Below are 17,721 nucleotides of genomic sequence, written 5' to 3' on the forward strand. Positions count from 1 at the left end.
TTCCTATATTCCAACAGTGACTACACTTCAAAAAGACGTTATTGGCTGTAAAGAACTTTGGGACCTCTTGAGATCCTGAATAGCACAATGTAAATGCTACTCCTTTCCTCTTTCTTTCTGTCACTGTGTAAGCCTGAGCCTAAAGGGTTGAACCCAAAACTCTCCCTCACATTAGTGAGTCTTTCAGCCAAGAATATTGAGCTCCCACTGTCTTGAGCAAACTAAATCTAATTAAGTGCTGGGAGCATCTCGAGCGCAAACGGTTACAAGTTGATGCAGGTTCCCTCCGTGACTGGTTTGGTAGCTTCCTATTCTGTTGCAGAGATGTACAGACCCAGGGAGGTCTTTGCTTACAATTCCCCGGGGCTGTGCTGAGCTAACTCGTCTCTCTTTTAGAGGAATGTTTCTGCAGGTTGGCCTCCCCTTTGCGGGTGCTGGGAGGGGAGTTGGGGGTGGGGTGGGGAGGGGGTGGCGCTGGGGTGGGGGGGATGGGAGAGGAGGAAAAACAGCCAGTGTTCCTGTAACTGACCATGTGGAAGGGGGAGATGGTGGGATAGTGGTAATATTGCTGCACTAGTAATCTAGAGGCCTGGAATAAGGCTACTGAGGGGATGGGCTCAAATCTCACCATGGCAGTTGGTGTTACTTAAATTCAATCAAAATTTAAAAAGAAAATCTGGAATATAAAGCTAGTGTCATTAATGGTGACCATGAAACTATCATTGATTGTTATAAAAACCCATCAGTTTCACTAATGTCCTTTTCGGAAGGAAGTCTGCTATCCTTACTCGGTCTGGCCTGCATGTGACTCCAGAGCCACAGCAATGTGGCTGATTCTTATACTGCCCTGTGAAATGGCCTAGTAAGCCACTCAGTTCAAGGCCAATTAGGGATGATCAACCAACAAATGCTGGCCTTGCCATTGATACCCACGTCCCATGAAAGAATGAAAAAAAGGTCACAATTCTTACTTTCTCCTCCAGCCAACCAGCAGCACAAAACACACGTACATGAACACAGACAGGAATACAGTATCAGGAGGAGGCTTTTCAGCCTCTCGATACTGTCCCCGTATTCAATTAGATCATGGCCGTTCTGGAACTTATCCCATATACCTGCCTTGTTTCCATATCCTTCGATACACTTTGCCTGACTAAGATCTATCGCTTTCAATTTCGGCATTTTCAATTGATGCCTCGTCCTCAAAAGCTTTTTATGGAAGGGAACTCTCTCCAATACTCTTTGTGTGATGAAAAGTAAAATGGTAAATCCTACGAAAGATAAACTTTCCTCACTTTGAGGCAATCAAGTTGGCGATCTGAGCTATCAGAGTAACATTTCTCAATCCTGACCCACTACATTCCATAAATGACTTTCTTATGGGTCATCTTTACACGTTTATCACTTCTTGTGTGCACTGTCCTTATCGCCTTCGGCCTCGTTTATAACCAGATAAGCATCTAGATTCTTCGATATTCTGTCTGGAGGCACACTATCAACACATCCCCCTCCTGGATCAGTCAGTGAGTGAACTCGTCAGTGTGGTACTCAGCCAAACAGACCAGGAAGAATCCAGGTTCAATTGCGCATTTTGGATTCCCTTGAGCACATGGTCCAGGCTGACACTCACCAGTGGGTACTGAGGCAGTGCTGCACTGTTGGAGGTGCCGCCTTTCAGGTGAGAAGCTAAACTGAAGCCCCGTCTACCCTCTCAGGTGAATATGAAAGATCCCACAGGCCCTGCTGATAGTCGAGCAGGGGAATCGGTGTCTGGCAAATAGTTACCCTTCAACAAATCTCACTAAAACAGATTACCTGGTTGTTGTTTGTAGGAACTTGCTGTGCCCAAATTGATAGCTGCTTTTTCCTACATTACGGCTGTGACCACATTTCAGAGTATTGGAAACGTAGAGCATTTTGGGGTTTCCTGAGGTTGTGAAAGGTGCCTTATAAATACAAGTCCTTTCCATCACCTGATCCCAGCTGGGATGGCTTTAGGAACATTAAAAAGGGATAAGTCAGTTGAGGGGTCCATAATCCTTGGAAACTTGTCCCTTACCTTCTGTAGTGCAGACAGTGAGTACTGCCAAGCTATTCCACCATGGCTGCGGAGGATGGGCATCACATCTGAACTCCATCCATTCCACATATGCAACTGTCCAGCTGAAGTTGCTAATCAGGAGCCTGGCTGGCTTTTTGTCTCCTTGGCCCAGGGTCATTGTCTGATTGTCGAACCCCTTTGATTCTACCCAACAGCTGGTACAGCAAATATTAGGAACTGAATCTGATATTTCTGGGCCTCTTACTGATTGGTTAATAACTGGAGCACATTTGGTTTTCTTCTACATTTTTGCCATCGGGTACATCCGTTTTGTTGTTAGATTCCCGGGTTCCTGTATAATCAGCCAGGGTTATCGGTACCATCCATCCTGCTTATTCACAACTTAATTGGTTCCGATCCTTGTGATGCTGACGCCGTCTTTGTGTAATTTTTAAAAACTTATTCATTCACGGAATGAGGGCATCATGGGCTAGAGACCAGCATTTATTACCCATCCCTAATTGCCCCTTGAGAAGGTGGGGGTGAGCCGCCATCTTGAACCACTGCAGTCCCTGTGGTGTAGGTACACCCACAACGCTGTTAGGGGAGGGAGTTCCAGGATTTTGACCCAGCGACAGTGAAGGAACGGCCGATATATTTCCAAGTCAGGATGGCGAGTGATTTGGAGAGGAGCTTGCAGGTGGCGGTGTTCCCATGCGTCTGCTGCCCTTGTCTTTCTAGGTGGTAGAGGTAAAAGCAAAAAACTGCGGATGATGGAAATCCAAAACAAAAACAAAAATACCTGGAAAAACTCAGCAGGGCTGGCAGCATCTGCGGAGAGGAACACAGTTAACATGGGTTTGGAAGGTGCTGTTGAAGGGACTTTGGCGAGTTGCCTGGGCATCACTTGGTGTAATCACTAAAACTTGTAACATCACAAGGGGCAGACTTCCCCTAGTATTTATGGAAGTTTAAGTGGCAAAGGACCTGAAACAGGTTCGCGCAGAAATGTAATAGTCACAGATAATATTCTCTGCAGGATCAGGAACCATGATGTTATGGTTATGGTTGTGGCTGGCTTCACCCTATTGTTAAGCCACCCAACTGACTAGAAAAGGGAGGGGCTGGCTGGCACAATTGGTATGTGCATTGCCCATGGAATTGAGCCATGCATTCAGAAGGTCTCAACAAGTTCAACCTCCAGTTAATGCCAAGCTAGCCAATTCCTAGCTGGTGCAGTTCATTAATCAATTCCCATTGCCAGGCTTATTTGCAGCCTGGTTAATTTGTCCCTAATTCCACTCAGCGCCACCTTCTTAAAAAGCCTCGTATGTGGAACTTCTCAAATATCTTCTGAAAATTAAGGTAAACTAGAGACAGTGACAGGTCACATCCACCAAGGTTGTTGTTGACAAGATTGTGTGCAGCTTTTAATAGTGCAGGGATGAAAGCAATAGTTGTTGAAAAATAATGCTGACCACCCAGCTCTACTCTCCAGATGTAATCCTTCAGTTCCTTGGCTTGCTAGTCACTTCTAATCCAGGGCTAAATGAACAGTCAAGATGCATGGAGAAATGGGAAGTAGGAAACCTCAAGAACACTCAGCCTGACTTGTCAGTCTTGGCAACAACTGTTTTCTGCAATGCCTATGTGATAGACAGCCTTATTAACTGGGTTGCAAGGAAGCCATATCTGTCACTCTGGGCTATGAGTATGGTGGGCAGCAGAACAAAGGCTACAGTAGGAACGTTGCAACTTTTTGCTCTATCTTAAGGCAAAGCCTCTGCCAACATTTCAACATTTGCGCGCTGTATCTTCTTCTTCTACTTGGTTCACTTAGCATCACTCTCACCCTGAATCAGCAGGTTGTGGGTTCATGCCCCACTCCAAGGCTCAATCACAACATCTGGGCTGAAACTTGAACGCAGCACTGATGGCCTGCGGCGCCGTAGAGGGTGCTATCTTTCTGATGTCACGTTTAAACCACTACCCTAATTACCTGTTCTGGTGGAAGTGAAGGATCCCATGGCATCTTCCAAGAGCAAGAAGTTCTCCTGGCCAAAATTCTCCTTGCAACAAACATCACTGAGAAAAAAAATATTAACCAGTAAGCCATCTCAATAATGTTTGTGACATCTTCCTGTGCATTTTCCTGCAAGGCAACAATCACTAATTCAGAGTAAATAATTACATTTGAGATGTATAAATCCTGTTTCTGCATGCAATTGTTGTCCAATTCCCTGTTGTCATGATGTTTTGGCCACACTTTTATATCAACTTTCAATATTGAAACTGCCATATTTGGAATGGATGTTCAGTAAACAGTTGCCAGTAACAAGGCAGTACTGATTGCTTTTAAGGGTTGTTTCCTCTGAATTACTTTTTAAAATTATTTTGCAGGATGTGGGCATCGCTGGCTAGGCCAGCATTTATTGCCCATCCCTAATTGGTGGTGAGCTACCTTCTTGAACCGCTGCAATCCGTGTGGTGTAGGTACACCCACAGTGCTGTTAGGGAGGGAGTTCCAGGATTTTGACCCAGAGACAGTGAAGGAACAGCCGAAATATTTCCAATTCAGGTTTATGTGTGGCTTGGAGGGGAACTTGCAGGTAGTGGTGTTCCCATGCACCTGCTAGGTAGTAGGGGTCGTGGTTTTGGAAGGTGCTGTCGAAGGAGCCTTGGCGAGTTGCTGCAGTGCATCTTGTAGATGGTCCACACTGCTGCCACTGTGCGTTGGTGGTGGAGGGAGTGAATGTTTAAGGTAGTGGGTTAGGTGCCAATCAAAGCGGGGCTGCTTTGACCTGGATGTAGTAACTGTTGTTATGTACGGCAGCCACTTTATATGCGGCAAGATCCCATGAGGAATGATCAGTTTATGTGTTGGTATTTTATGTTGGTATTATGCGTTGACTTAAGAAGGAATGTTGGCTGGGACACTAAGAGAACTCACTGTTCTTCTTCGAATAGTACCATGCAATCGTCAATATCTACCTGAAGATGCTAAAGGGGCCAGTTTTAACATCTCATCTGAGGGGCAAAATGACCTTTCTGCGGAACCTTCAATTAAGCCCCAGGCCATTCTTGACCATCAAAGTTAAGTAATCCACTCTCCTGTCCTGATTACAGCCTCTCTATTTGTACATCTCTTCAAGATATTAACTAGACAAGGTTGATTGGAATTGGAATTTTCCTGATTGCTCCCCATTCCCCTTCCTGAACTTGTGGGGCCTGCCTGCCCTTCAATATTCTATGTAACTACAGGCCTAAGAGTTCTGACGTGCAGAATGGTGGCATACAGGGAACCCTTTATCTAGTTAAAACCTCTCTTTTCACCTCTCTTGCTGGCATGTTAGCCACTCAAGTGCTCATTTTATTTTTTCCTTTGTAGACATTTGTGCATCTCATGTTCCTTGCAATTTTACTACTGGTCCTATTTAAAGTAACTCTTCCCAACTTCCCCCTTCCCTGATTTTCACTCTTCTTAAGATTATTTTTTCTCTCTCTCTCTCTCTCTCTCTCTAAGGTTTTGTTCCATAGGCTGCCCCTTAATGTAAAACACTGTTCACTACCTCAGACCATTCATGACCTCAGGGCATGCAAAAGTACTTTACAGCGCTGATAAGCATGGATGGAGCCAGGTGGTATTGTGCCCCTCTGCTCTGGCAGAGACAGATAACCAGACTGGACTGTACCCTCTGCTCTGACAGACATGGATAACCAGACAGGACTGTACCCTATGCTCTGAGAGACATAGGTAACCAGACTGGACTGTACCCTCCTCTCTGACAGACATGGATAACCAGACAGGACTGTACCCTATGTTCTGACAGACATAGGTAACCAGACTGGACTTGTACCCTCTGCTCTGACAGACATGGATAACCAGACTGGATTGTACCCTCTGCTCTGACAGACATAGGTAACCAGACTGGACTGTACCCTCTGCTCTGACAGACATGGATAACCAGACTGGACTGTACCCTCTGCTCTGGTAGAAACAGTACAGTGTGGTTATCTGTGTCTGTCAGAGCAGATGGTACAGTACACCCTGGTTATCCGTGGTAGAAACAGATAATCAGACTGGACTGTACCCTTTGCTCTGACAGACACAGATAACCACACTGTACTGTACCCTCTGCTCTGATAGACACAGATAACCACACTGTACTGTACCCTCTGCTCTGATAGACACAGATAACCAGACTGTACTGTACCCTCTGCTCTGGTAGGCACAGAAATCCAGAATGTACTGTACCCTCTGTTCTGACAGACATGGATAACCAGCCTGTACTGTACCCTCTGCTCTGACAGACACGGATAGCTAGGCTGTACTGTATCCTCTGCTCTGGTAGACACAGATAACCAGACTGGACTGTATCCTCTGCTCTGACAGACACGGATAACCAGACTGTACTGTACCCTCTGCTCTGGTAGACACGGATAACCAAACTGGACTGTACCCTCTGCTTTGACAGACATGGATAACCAGACTGGACTGTACCCTCTGCTCTGGTAGAAACAGTACAGTCTGGTTATCTGTGTCTGTCAGAGCAGAGGGTACAGTACAGCCAGGTTATCCGTGGTAGAAATAGATAATCAGACTGTACTGTACCCTCTGCTCTGACAGGCATAGATAACCAGACTGTACTGTACCCTCTGCTCTGGTAGGCACAGATAACCAGACTGTACTGTACCCTCTGCTCTGGTAGACACAGATAACTAAACTGGACTGTACCCTCTGCTCTGGTAGGCACAGAAAACCAGACTGTACTGTATCCTCTGCTCTGGTAGGCACAGAAAACCAGACTGGACTGTATCCTCTGCTCTGACAGACACAGATAACCAAGCTGTACTGTATCCTCTGCTCTGTCAGACATAGGTAACCAGACTGGACTGTACCCTCTGCTCTGACAGACATGGATAACTAGACTGGACTGTACCCTCTGCTCTGGTAGAAACAGTACAGTCTGGTTATCTGTGTCTGTCAGAGCAGAGGGTACAGTACACCCTGGTTATCCGTGATAGAAACATATAATCAGACTGTACTGTACCCTCTGCTCTGACAGACACAGATAACCAGACTGTACTGTATCCTCTGCTCTGACAGACACAGATAACCAGACTGTACTGTACCCTCTGCTCTGGTAGGCACGGATAACCAGCCTGTACTGTACCCTCTGCTCTGACAGACATGGATAACCAGGCTGTACTGTACCCTCTGCTCTGACAGACACTGATAACCAGGCTGTACTGTATCCTCTGCTCTGACAGACATAGATAACCAGACTGTACTGTACCCTCTGCTCTGGTAGACACAGATAACCAGACTGGACTGTACCCTCTGCTCTGGTAGACACAGATAACCAAACTGTACTGTACCCTCTGCTCTGACAGACACAGATAACCAGACTGTACTGTACCCTCTGCTCTGGTAGGCACAGATAACCAGACTGTACTGTACCATCTGTTCTGACAGACATGGATAACCAGCCTGTACTGTACCCTATGCTTTGACAGACACGGATAACCAGGCTGTACTGTATCCTCTGCTCTGACAGACATAGATAACCAGACTGTACTGTACCCTCTGCTCTGGTAGGCACAGCCACCCAGACTGCACTGTACCCTCTGCTCTGGAAGACACAGATAACCAGGCTGTACTGTACCCTCTGCTCTGGTAGACACAGATAACCAGACTGGACTGTACCCTCTGCTCTGGTAGACATGGATAACCAGACTGTACTGTACCCTCTGCTCTGGTAGGCACGGATAACCAGACTGTACTGTACCCTCTACTCTGGTAGACACAGATAACCAGACTGGACTGTACCCTCTGCTCTGGTAGACACAGATAATCAGGCTATACTATACGCTCTGCTCTGGTAGGCACGGATAACCAGACTGTACTGTACCCTCTGCTCTGACAGACACAGATAACCAGACTGTACTGTACCCTCTGCTCTGGTAGACACAGATAACCAGCCTGTACTGTACCCTCTGGTCTGGTAGACACAGATAACCAGACTGTACTGTATCCTCTGTTCTGACAGACACGAATAACCAAACATGGACTGAGCCCCTCTGCTCTGACAGACACGGATAACCAAACTGGACTGAGCCCCTCTGCTCTGACAGACACGGATAACCAGACTGGACTGAGCCCCTCTGTTCTGACAGACACGAATAACCAAACTGGACTGAGCCCCTCTGCTCTGGTAGATATGCTGGCCTGGACTGTGCCCCCCTGACCTGGTAGATATCGCAGAACTGAGCCTGTGCCATGCCCCTCAGGGTCTGGCACTCTGTGCTGCTGTTTTTGCTGCAGTTGTTGGCGAGGTGGGTTTGTCAGGGCACATGACTGCTCTGACACATCCCTGATGTAAGCTCTCTCCTTTTTCACTCTTACAGCACGAAGCTAGTCTCCACCCCTAAAGGACACACCCGATCGTGTACAAGAGCCCAGCCCTGTAACAGTAGAGCTTTATTATCGAGTATCTGGAGGCTGGAGCTACACTAGAGTGCTGCATTCAATAACGGGCTATTCCACACAAGCATTGGGTGCCCCGGCACCATGAGACGGCGTGGGCTTTAGCCTACAAATCGCTGCCACCAGGTAAATCGAATAGAGGGATCTGTAAAAGATATGTTTAAATGGTGGAAATTTTGCTGCAAAAAAAAAATTCGTTTTAAGATTTGTGGAAAGAGAAGTGAAGTTGCTGAGAGGTTCTCGAGTTGCAAAGTTATCAGAAAGTTTGTTTGGAAAGTTTTGCAAAGCGGAAAAATAAGTCCTTTCCAGCTGTTGGTGGCTGCATTAGACAAGAGTTGAGCTCTAACGTGGGCGTGGATCTCTTTTAAGTTGCCTGGTTGGGTTCACTGCCGCCTGCCTGATGCGTGGATTGGGACGAGCTAAACCCTCGCGCAGCCAAAAGATATCCAGCCTGCAAGAATCTGAACATCTAAATTTCTAACGTCAATTTTTTTGTTGCTGTTGTATTAAGTAGCACACGGGAGTTTATTTTCCAATTCCCACCATCAAAGGGAAAATAAATTGAACGGTGGAGGAGGAGGAGGAGGGGGGAGGTGATTTTGGTTCAGAAAAGGGTGGGAAGGGATGTTGTTGACAAGTTATAAGGGTTTTTTTTTCGCCCCCCGAAAAAAAAGTTTCTGCATAGGGTTTGACATGGGTGTGGAAAAAGGAAAGAAAAAAGCATCTCTTACCCTCCCCCCCCCCCCCCCCAGTATCTGGGCGCTGAGCCAGGGTCTAAACCTTGGAATTCCAGGCTGTGGTTGGAAAGACAGAGTAACTTAAAGCAGACTTTTGAGAGCAGAGGACAAGGTGGTGGTGGTGGCGGGGCGGGGGGAGAAAAAAAATGTAACCACGCCAGGATTTCATCTAGGATGAAGGAACGGGATAGAGAGAGAGAGAGAGGGGAGGGAGAGAGCAGAGTGACTTTAAAATCAGTGCGAGAGGTAGGCATGTGAAGAAATCCTGGAGTGGGTGTGGTGTGGCTATTTGAAGATTAAACAAATGCAACTAAGTGCAACTCCGGGAGATACCAGGGGGATTGTATTTTTTGTTTTGGTGTGTCAAACCCTCCACCCTGTAAATACTATTTTATTTCTGAAGCACTCCCCCCACCCCCCGTTTGAATGCATCTTCAAACTCTCAGCAAGCAAACTTTATTCCCCCCCTCTCTCTCTCTTCCCCCCCCCCCACCCCCCCAGCCCTCTGAGATTGAGTGGGTGGGGTGGTGGAATAAAGTTTGAAGAAACTTTTGAAGTTTGAAAACTGTGTCCGGTTCTCCCATCTCCTTCCACATTCGAGTTTGACTCGAATGCCAGTTTTTAAGAATTTTTTAAAAAAAAATACAGAAAGTGCTGGAAATATTCGGCAAGTTTCGGAAGACTGGCTTCGCTTGGCGAAACGGGTTGGGTCACTTTCCTGTGAAGTGTTCACCTATTCCTTCCTTTTGTTTGATTTAATGCCCCAGGGCAGAGTATGCGTTAATGCATGCATATATACACACACAAAACTTCCATCTGTGCCCTGTTTTTGGATCAATTGTTCCAAAGATAATGCCCCCGAAATACTTTTACACAGACATGTAGAAGGAGGAAGACGTCCTCTAATGTGTTAAGGGTGTGTCACTCTGCATGTGTGCTCGAGGGGTTTGCACAAACATGTGTGGAAGGATTGTACAACCGCCTGATTTTTTTTAACAAACACTGCAGAAAGGTGTATCCCATCCGACCGGGATACGGTTTTGTTTTGTTTTTAACAAACGAGAAACTTAAATCCGTTTGCAAATCTCCCCCAGAGCGAGTAGCCTCTTTGGCAATTAAAAAAAAATGTCACTGGGTTTGCTTTTTTTTGTGTGGAGGGGAGAGAGGACTGTTTGCGATCAGATCGAGACGTCTTGGCGGTCGGTTCTTTTTGGAGGGTGAAATCTGGTTTTCCACCAAATCACGATCAGGTTCACCCACTTCGCTTCACTCCCCCGCCCCCGACGCCCGGAGGTAGAGTGACTTGCAAATGAGGGGACTTCAGCAGCAGGGTCCCAAAGACCAAACCAGGTTTGCTTCTGGCGACCCTGCAGAACGCCTGAGGGGCAACGTAAGCTTGTTGGTACTTGCAGCGTGGACGGGTACCTTTGGTGTTTTGCATCTGGGATTGGGGCAAGGAAGGAGGGGTTGATCTTTGCATTGAAGCTCTGCCTGTTTCTATTAATACATATACTTTCTGCAGACAAGGTTCAGAAAATCAACTCCAGCGGCTGACCAAACCCTGTTGGCACTTATGTTTTAAACCAGTGGGTCGCTCGGTTGCAAGCCACTGAGCTGTGGAAGAGCCCAGTGGATTATTTTGTGTTTGAAGAGGGGTGTGGTGTTCAAGAGTTTTAAAATCACGTTTGCAATATCACCCATGTAAGTGGTGAGCTGTAAGGGGCAGGATGATCTTAGTTTCCCACCCCACCCTGGTCTGTAATGAGTTAGCTGCTGTACAACTGGGGATTGCAGCAGTAGGAGGTGTCACAAGTTTATCACCTGTGGGCTAGAGGGTAGAGTGGGTGGGGGAGTTGGAATCATATTCTTCCCCTCCCTAAACACACACACACACACCCAGGACACCATACAGAACCCTCTGCTGCCGGGTGCCAGCGCAGATGTGATACGTTGAAAAGGCAGCATCAGACTCGGCTGTGATGCCCCTCTTGGCCAAATAATTCGCGGGCCGCACAGCTGTCGCCAAAAGGAGTGGCCTCTCGGGTAAGGCAACTTCGGGCAGCAGTTATCAGTGGGGCCCTAGCCCAGCGAGGAGATCCCTCACTCTCTGGAAAGGAGCAGAGGAGTGAGGAGGAGAGCAGGGAGCTTGAAAGGAGAAACGCAAAGCTATGCCTGCGAATAAGCAGGGAGTGTCACACGAGGGGTACAGAAAGCCAGCCCTCGACAGTGTTGGGGGAGAGTGCGGAGTGAATGGTCATCATTTTTGGAAGAGAAAGTTGCTTGTCACAGAAAGGTGACATGGTGTTTCTGCAGTGTGATTAATCACATCCCTTTGACGCAGTAGTTTTACTGGGAGGAGGTTGTTTATGAATTGGAGAGAGAGCCAGTAGGGGATAATGTTAGCTGATGTGTGTAGTTCTGCCTTATTGGGTGTAGGGAGACACTGGTGTGTGGATTTTGTTCAGGGGTCCTGTTGGTTTGCATTCAACTCCTCGGTGTGAACTCTCGCTGGTAGGCAAGGGACAATGTGAGTTAGTTACACAACCCGTTAGATTCAGTTTTTTTCCTCCCTGCTGTGTGACTGGGTCCCTGCCATTCCATCAGATTTCCAAGAATCCTGCAAGCCTGCAACCTGACCCGGGGTTAGCGTGCAGTTCAATGGTCATTCAGTGATCTGGAATGCGCTGCCTGAGAGTGTGATGGAGGCAGGTTCAATCAAGGCCCTCAGAAGGGAATGAGACTGTTATCTGAAAAGGTGCAGGGTTACAGGGAGAATGGGGCTGGGTGGGTTGCTCATTCGGAGAGCTGGTGCAGATACGATGGGCCGTATGTCCTTCTTCTGCGCTCTAACAATTCTGAGATTCAGTAGGTCATTGACCCACCCCTCCACGTATCCCCCCCTCCCCCCCACAAAAATATATCAGTGTGCCAAAGTATTGCACACAGGGATTTAAAACAAACTTTGAGTGATGTACCATTCAAATGTAATTCAATCCCCGTTTTAAAGCTGTAGCTTTGATCTTCATTTACCCATAAATTCTTACCTCTGAATTGAAAACAATTTGTGTGATCCTATGTAAACCTGCAGTTTTGTAGTTACACCCTCTGGCCAGTGATGGCGCTGCTGCATCTCCTCTGCTGAAGGGTGCAGTGACAGCGTGACAAGTTTACACAGGTAATTGCCATTATAAATGTGGACATGGGAAATAAAAATGGAAAAGGTTTATCAGGAAGTGTGCCTAGATGAAAAATTTTGATTAGAGATATGTTGAGAACTTTGGCACACCAAATCACTTTTACCCATTGCCAGTGTCTCACTGAATTTCTTATTTATGTGATTAAGCACACAGGCATCAGAAAGCAACAGCCTGCACCAGCAGCCATGCTCTACAGTGTTAATATCTCCGAGCTTTTGGAATTTGTAGTCCCCAGGCTCAAGATTGATCCATTCCAGGAAATTTTGAGAAGTGTTTCTCTGGTTTAGGTTCTGGCCTGCTCCTTCGTTTCCTTGTTTTTTTTAAGTGTACAATGGGATCTCAGCCCACTTCCCCGTCCTCAGAAAGTAATGTTGAAGGTGCAAGATTATTGCTACTTCGGCAAGAGCTGACAATGAAAGTTAATTAGGAACAGGCGGACATGGAGCAACGCAGACACACGCACACACTGAGAGACATACCAAGACACGCTGAGGAACACAGATACCGCGCACAGGCAGGTGCTGAGGAACATGCTAAGACTAAGAGTTACTGAGAAACACAGGCACAGAGGCGCACACAAATACATATACCGAAAGATACACAGAGACAGACACTGAGACCTAGAGAGTCGCAGCACAACTTAGCAAGTGACATGCAAACTCTGAAACGCAGGAACCTGAGACACACAGGAACACTGAAAGACATGGGTACCGAGAGACTAAGACACTGAAAGATACAGGGAAACATTGAGGCACTGACCCCAATAAGATGCGCACAGGGAGAAATTACATATATTGGACAAGGTGGCAATTTTAAACATAGTAGGGAAGCTGGGAATAATGAGGCTCAATTGTTTTGCCAGTGACATTTTTCATGTAAACGTGTAGATCAAAGTTGTGACTAAAACAAAAATCTGTTTTTGTTTATCAATGCGAAGAGAAAAACCTTTACTAACAACCTTATCATAAGGATCTTCCAACTGGATAGTTGAATGAGTTCACACTCCAGCCATCTTGCTTGTGAAAAATGTTTGTAACAAAAGTGAAATGAAGTTGTCAAAAAAAAAGATGCATAGGAAATATGTGGCTCTTGTATGGACAGTGCAGTACCGAGAGAGCGAACTTTGTTGTCGGGGGTTATTGCTTTCTGATCAATGTTTTAAACTTAGACCCTTGTTCAAGTGGGTGCTAAAGGTCATGTGGCACTTGTTAAAGAAGAGTTCTCCTAGTGTCCGGGCCACTATTTATCCCTCAACCAACAGGTTAAGTGGTTGTTTATTTTATTGGAAGCTTTTTAGTTGTCCTAATGTGTCTTCCTTTTGTCGGCTGTCAGGTTTTTTGGATACTCTTCTGTGAAGTGCCTTGGGACATTTTCCTGCATTGCAAACACATTCTTGTTGTTGTTAAACGAAAACAGAAACAAAAATTGCTGGAAAAACTCAGCAGGTCCGACAGCATCCGAGGAACAGAAGAGTCATACGGACTCGAAACGTTAACTCTGTCTTCCTCTCCACGGATGCTGTCAGACCTGCTGAGTTTTTCCAGCAATTTTTGTTTTTGTTTCAGATTTCCAGCATCTGCAGTATTTTGCTTTTATCTTGCCATTGTTAATCTTGCTTTGTGCAAAATAACTATTCCGAGTTAATCCATTGAGCGAGAAGCATTTTGAGACACCTTTGAAATCTGGGATAAGGTGCAGTGTAGACGCAAAAGCTGTCTTCAAAGGAATGTATTGGGTTCAACGAGAAGATCTATTAACCAAGGGGATTTGGGAACATGACAACATTTGTACAGAAGTGGTTGTGGGAAGTGAGTTGAAAAAATAAACAGAAAATATAAAGCTCAGATTCCCCGTTGTCTATTTTAGAATCTGTCAATTTAACTCTGAGAACGTAGGAAACAAGTAACTACCCATAGCAATTGATTAAAAAGTTGTAATGTTTTTTTAAAAAAGGGCATTGCGTGAGAATATTTTGGAACTTTGACTGTGGGAAATAATTTGTAAATATTTACTGCCAGTTTCTGGTGAAAAGACTTCTGTAGAACCTTGCCTCTAGGGCTTGTTAAACTGTGGGGGTGGTGTTGGAGGGGGTAACGTTTTTTCAGATATTATTTTAGCCATTTGATTTACATACTCATGTAAAATTGCCATTCAGTATTTTAACCCATCAACGACTACTCTTGAAATAGTAAAGAGGAATTTTACAGAAGCGGGTATAGCAACAGTTGGCCTAAGGGTCATTTGTATCCCCAAGAGTGTGTGTGACATTTCTATCTGTGGTAACTTGTCTATTTTTTAAGGAGCGAGGTGGAACAGACCTGAAGTTCATATAAGTTCTCGTGAAATGGAAACGAGATGTATATTGATCTGAAGCGAGAGAAAGTCAATTTAAATAGGTTTAGAGCAAGCTATTGTTACGGCTTTATCAACATGACAAAATGGTGGTGCTTTCAAGATGTGGGTGCCATTTTGTATTGGTCCATTTTCCTTCTCATGTCTTCTCGAGCTGGGGTAGTTGCCTGCAGACCAGGCTGCTCTCCTTGCCGCAGCAGCCCATGCATTGAGTTGGCAGGCTGTTCGCCTGAAGGGAGGGAGGTGCAGGGGAGCTCAAGGCCAAACCCAGTCTTGTCTCCCTCAGAGGCTCACATCCACAAGTCCTATTCAGCGGGAGTCTCCGGAAATTCCTGGCTATTTCCTCCCCTCCATCTCCAGCATATTTCATGGGCATTGAGGCAAATCACAGTGGCTCCTCTGCTGAATCATTGCAGAGCACACCATTTCAGTCATGTAGCAAAAGTACTTCAGTTAGCTTACAGGGCTGTAAACAAGGGCAAAGGGTGTCCTTTGGCATAGAGAGCAGTAGTGAAAAGCGGTGAAGGTCCAGGATTTTGTTATGTCTTTTGATCCGAGCGTTTTTAACGAACGGACAGTTGCTGGAGATGTGAGCCAGTGATTCAAACGGGGCCCCACATCGTCTGCAGGACGCTGCTGGTGGAGTTGTTTCAACCATATTCTCAAGACTACCAATTTTAAGAGTGCATGGATTGCTTGAACATCATGAAATACAAAATGTTTTAATAAGGAAAGCAGAAAGTGCTGGAAATACTCAGCAGATGTGGTAGCATCTGTGGAGAGAGAAACAGAGTTAACGTTTCGAGTCTGTATGAAGCACTGAAGAAGAATCATGTTCAGCTCGAAATGTTAACTCTGTTTCTCTCTCCACAGATGCTGTCAGGCATTTCTGTTTTAATTTCACGTTTCCAGAATCTGCAGCATTTTGCTTTTACCAAATGCTTTAATTTTATTATGGTCTCTACTAGATGATACACGTTCATATTCAATGTAACTCTTGTCAACACTCAGTGTGGTTCTTATTGAAGTAGCTCACTCAGGCACCAAGAGCTCTAATTGCTGCCAACTTTACTCCTGAACCTTTCCTTTTCTCGGCTTTCCTCAGCTGATGAAGACAGAGGATGCAGCTGCCCTCCAGATTTTATACCATCGTTAATGCATGGCCCCTATTACAAATGTTCATGTCTACTGAAGGGCAGATAGCATCCCACTGAGCCCCGGCTTCTTTTCAACAGCACAATTTCCAGCAGGGGACCACTGTATGGCATTCAGAAGCCAGAAGCCTGGCTGATTCTTTTACCTCCAGCCTAATCTAACAACATTGGAACCAATTGTAGCTCCCACCTCACTCCACCACAAGCCAGACTCATCGCAAATTGGAGTTCAAGGTGGTGGGGCGGCTTCCGATTTTCTGGTCTGGTGACTCCTGCTGGACAAGCACGCGGGTACCGAGCTTGCTTGTGATGTCCTCCAGGGTCCAACGGCTCACTGTCCACCAAATAATAGCTACACAGGGTAAGGGGCAAGGGGTAACCCGAGGGAACCCGTACCCCACCTAAAGTCAGCATTTTCAGGAGAGGAACAGGGAGGGAGTCATGCTGAAAATACCCGAGAGAATAGATCGTAACTGCAGGGTCTGGGCTGTAACGGGGACAAGGTGGTTGGGAAAGAGAATTTCAAGTATGGTCTGTCAAAATAATAGAGGCAGTCAGAAAGAGGTGCTTAAAGTGCAGTTTGAGCTTGTTAGGTTTTTAGCATTTGCTGTTAATGTCAAAATAGTGTTTCTGCTGTGAGCATGATGTTGGACAGTCATTTCATTTACTGCTGAGAAGTGGAGACCATTACATCTGTTTCTCTGAAACACTTGATCTCATAGGTCTAGGCTGGAGCTCCAGTGCAGAACTGAGAGGGTGCTGCATTGTCGGAGGTGTTGCCTTTTGCATGAGGCCTTAAACCCAAGGCTCCATCTGCCAGATCGGGTGGATTTTGGAGGGTCCCTTCGTGCTTTTGCAAGAACAGCAGGGAGTTGCCCTAGTTTTCCAGCCAACATCCCTCTTTTCAATGCACCACCACCGAAAACAGATGAACTGGCCATTCATTTTATGAAGGTCGGTGCCATTCACAAAATGGCTACGGTGATTTGCCTGCATTCCAGTGGTGACTGTTCTTCAGAAGGAACCAGTATGCTAAACACAGACGAGTTTCTGAGACAAGACAGGATGCAGCGTACATGCAACTTGGGTAAAGTTTTGTAAAAGCTGGGTGTGAGGATTGTTAAACATAAACCCGGCAGCCTTAAATAATTAATCTTAATTCATTGATAACATAATTTGTATCATATATAATTCTTCTAAAAATAACTTAAGCAGTCAGGACGTTGAAAGATCATAATAAGCAGTGGCAGACTGCTGAAAATTGGTATATATAGTATATAAAGTATTTACAGTACAAAGAGAAGCCATTTGGCCCGACAAGCCCATGCTGGCATGTTTATGCTCCACATATGCACAGACTGTGCACGCTTAATTCAGATGCTTTACACAGCTGTTATTAATGCACAGGTATACAGAGTTTATATTTTACATGATAGTCTAGTGATTTCAAACATTGCTATCTGGGATCCCCTGCAAATACTGGCACTCTTCCAAGGGTTGCCTTCTGGGGAGCCCCTGCAAATACTGCCGGTCTCTAAGGACCACTCCCCCCCCCACCCACCACCACCCACCCTCCCGGCAAAGCTGATACTTTCCCAGTGACACCTTCCCTCCCCACAAATACTGACATCATTCTGTGCGACCCATTGTAACAGTGACACCTTCCTGGGGACCGTCTGTAAATTGTGGCCCTTTCCTGTGGATCCCGTTCAATTAGTTCCAGCCCGTTCAATCCACTTACAAATTCTGTTAA

General features: G+C 45.9%; 1 protein-coding gene across 3 annotated transcripts in view; it reads left to right on the forward strand.

The window, feature by feature from the left end:
- The first annotated feature begins 8,529 nt into the window (after window positions 1-8,529).
- Window positions 8,530-17,721, forward strand: part of ahnak (AHNAK nucleoprotein) — a 56,352-nt gene continuing 47,160 nt past the window's right edge. For all 3 annotated transcript variants that reach the window (XM_041179870.1, XM_041179871.1, XM_041179872.1), the window contains exon 1: window positions 8,530-8,654. The gene's annotated coding sequence lies outside the window, so the exon portion shown is untranslated. The remainder of the gene's footprint in view (window positions 8,655-17,721) is intronic.

Source organism: Carcharodon carcharias, chromosome 37 (assembly GCF_017639515.1).
Source record: "Carcharodon carcharias isolate sCarCar2 chromosome 37, sCarCar2.pri, whole genome shotgun sequence".
Lineage (NCBI taxonomy): Eukaryota > Metazoa > Chordata > Chondrichthyes > Lamniformes > Lamnidae > Carcharodon > Carcharodon carcharias.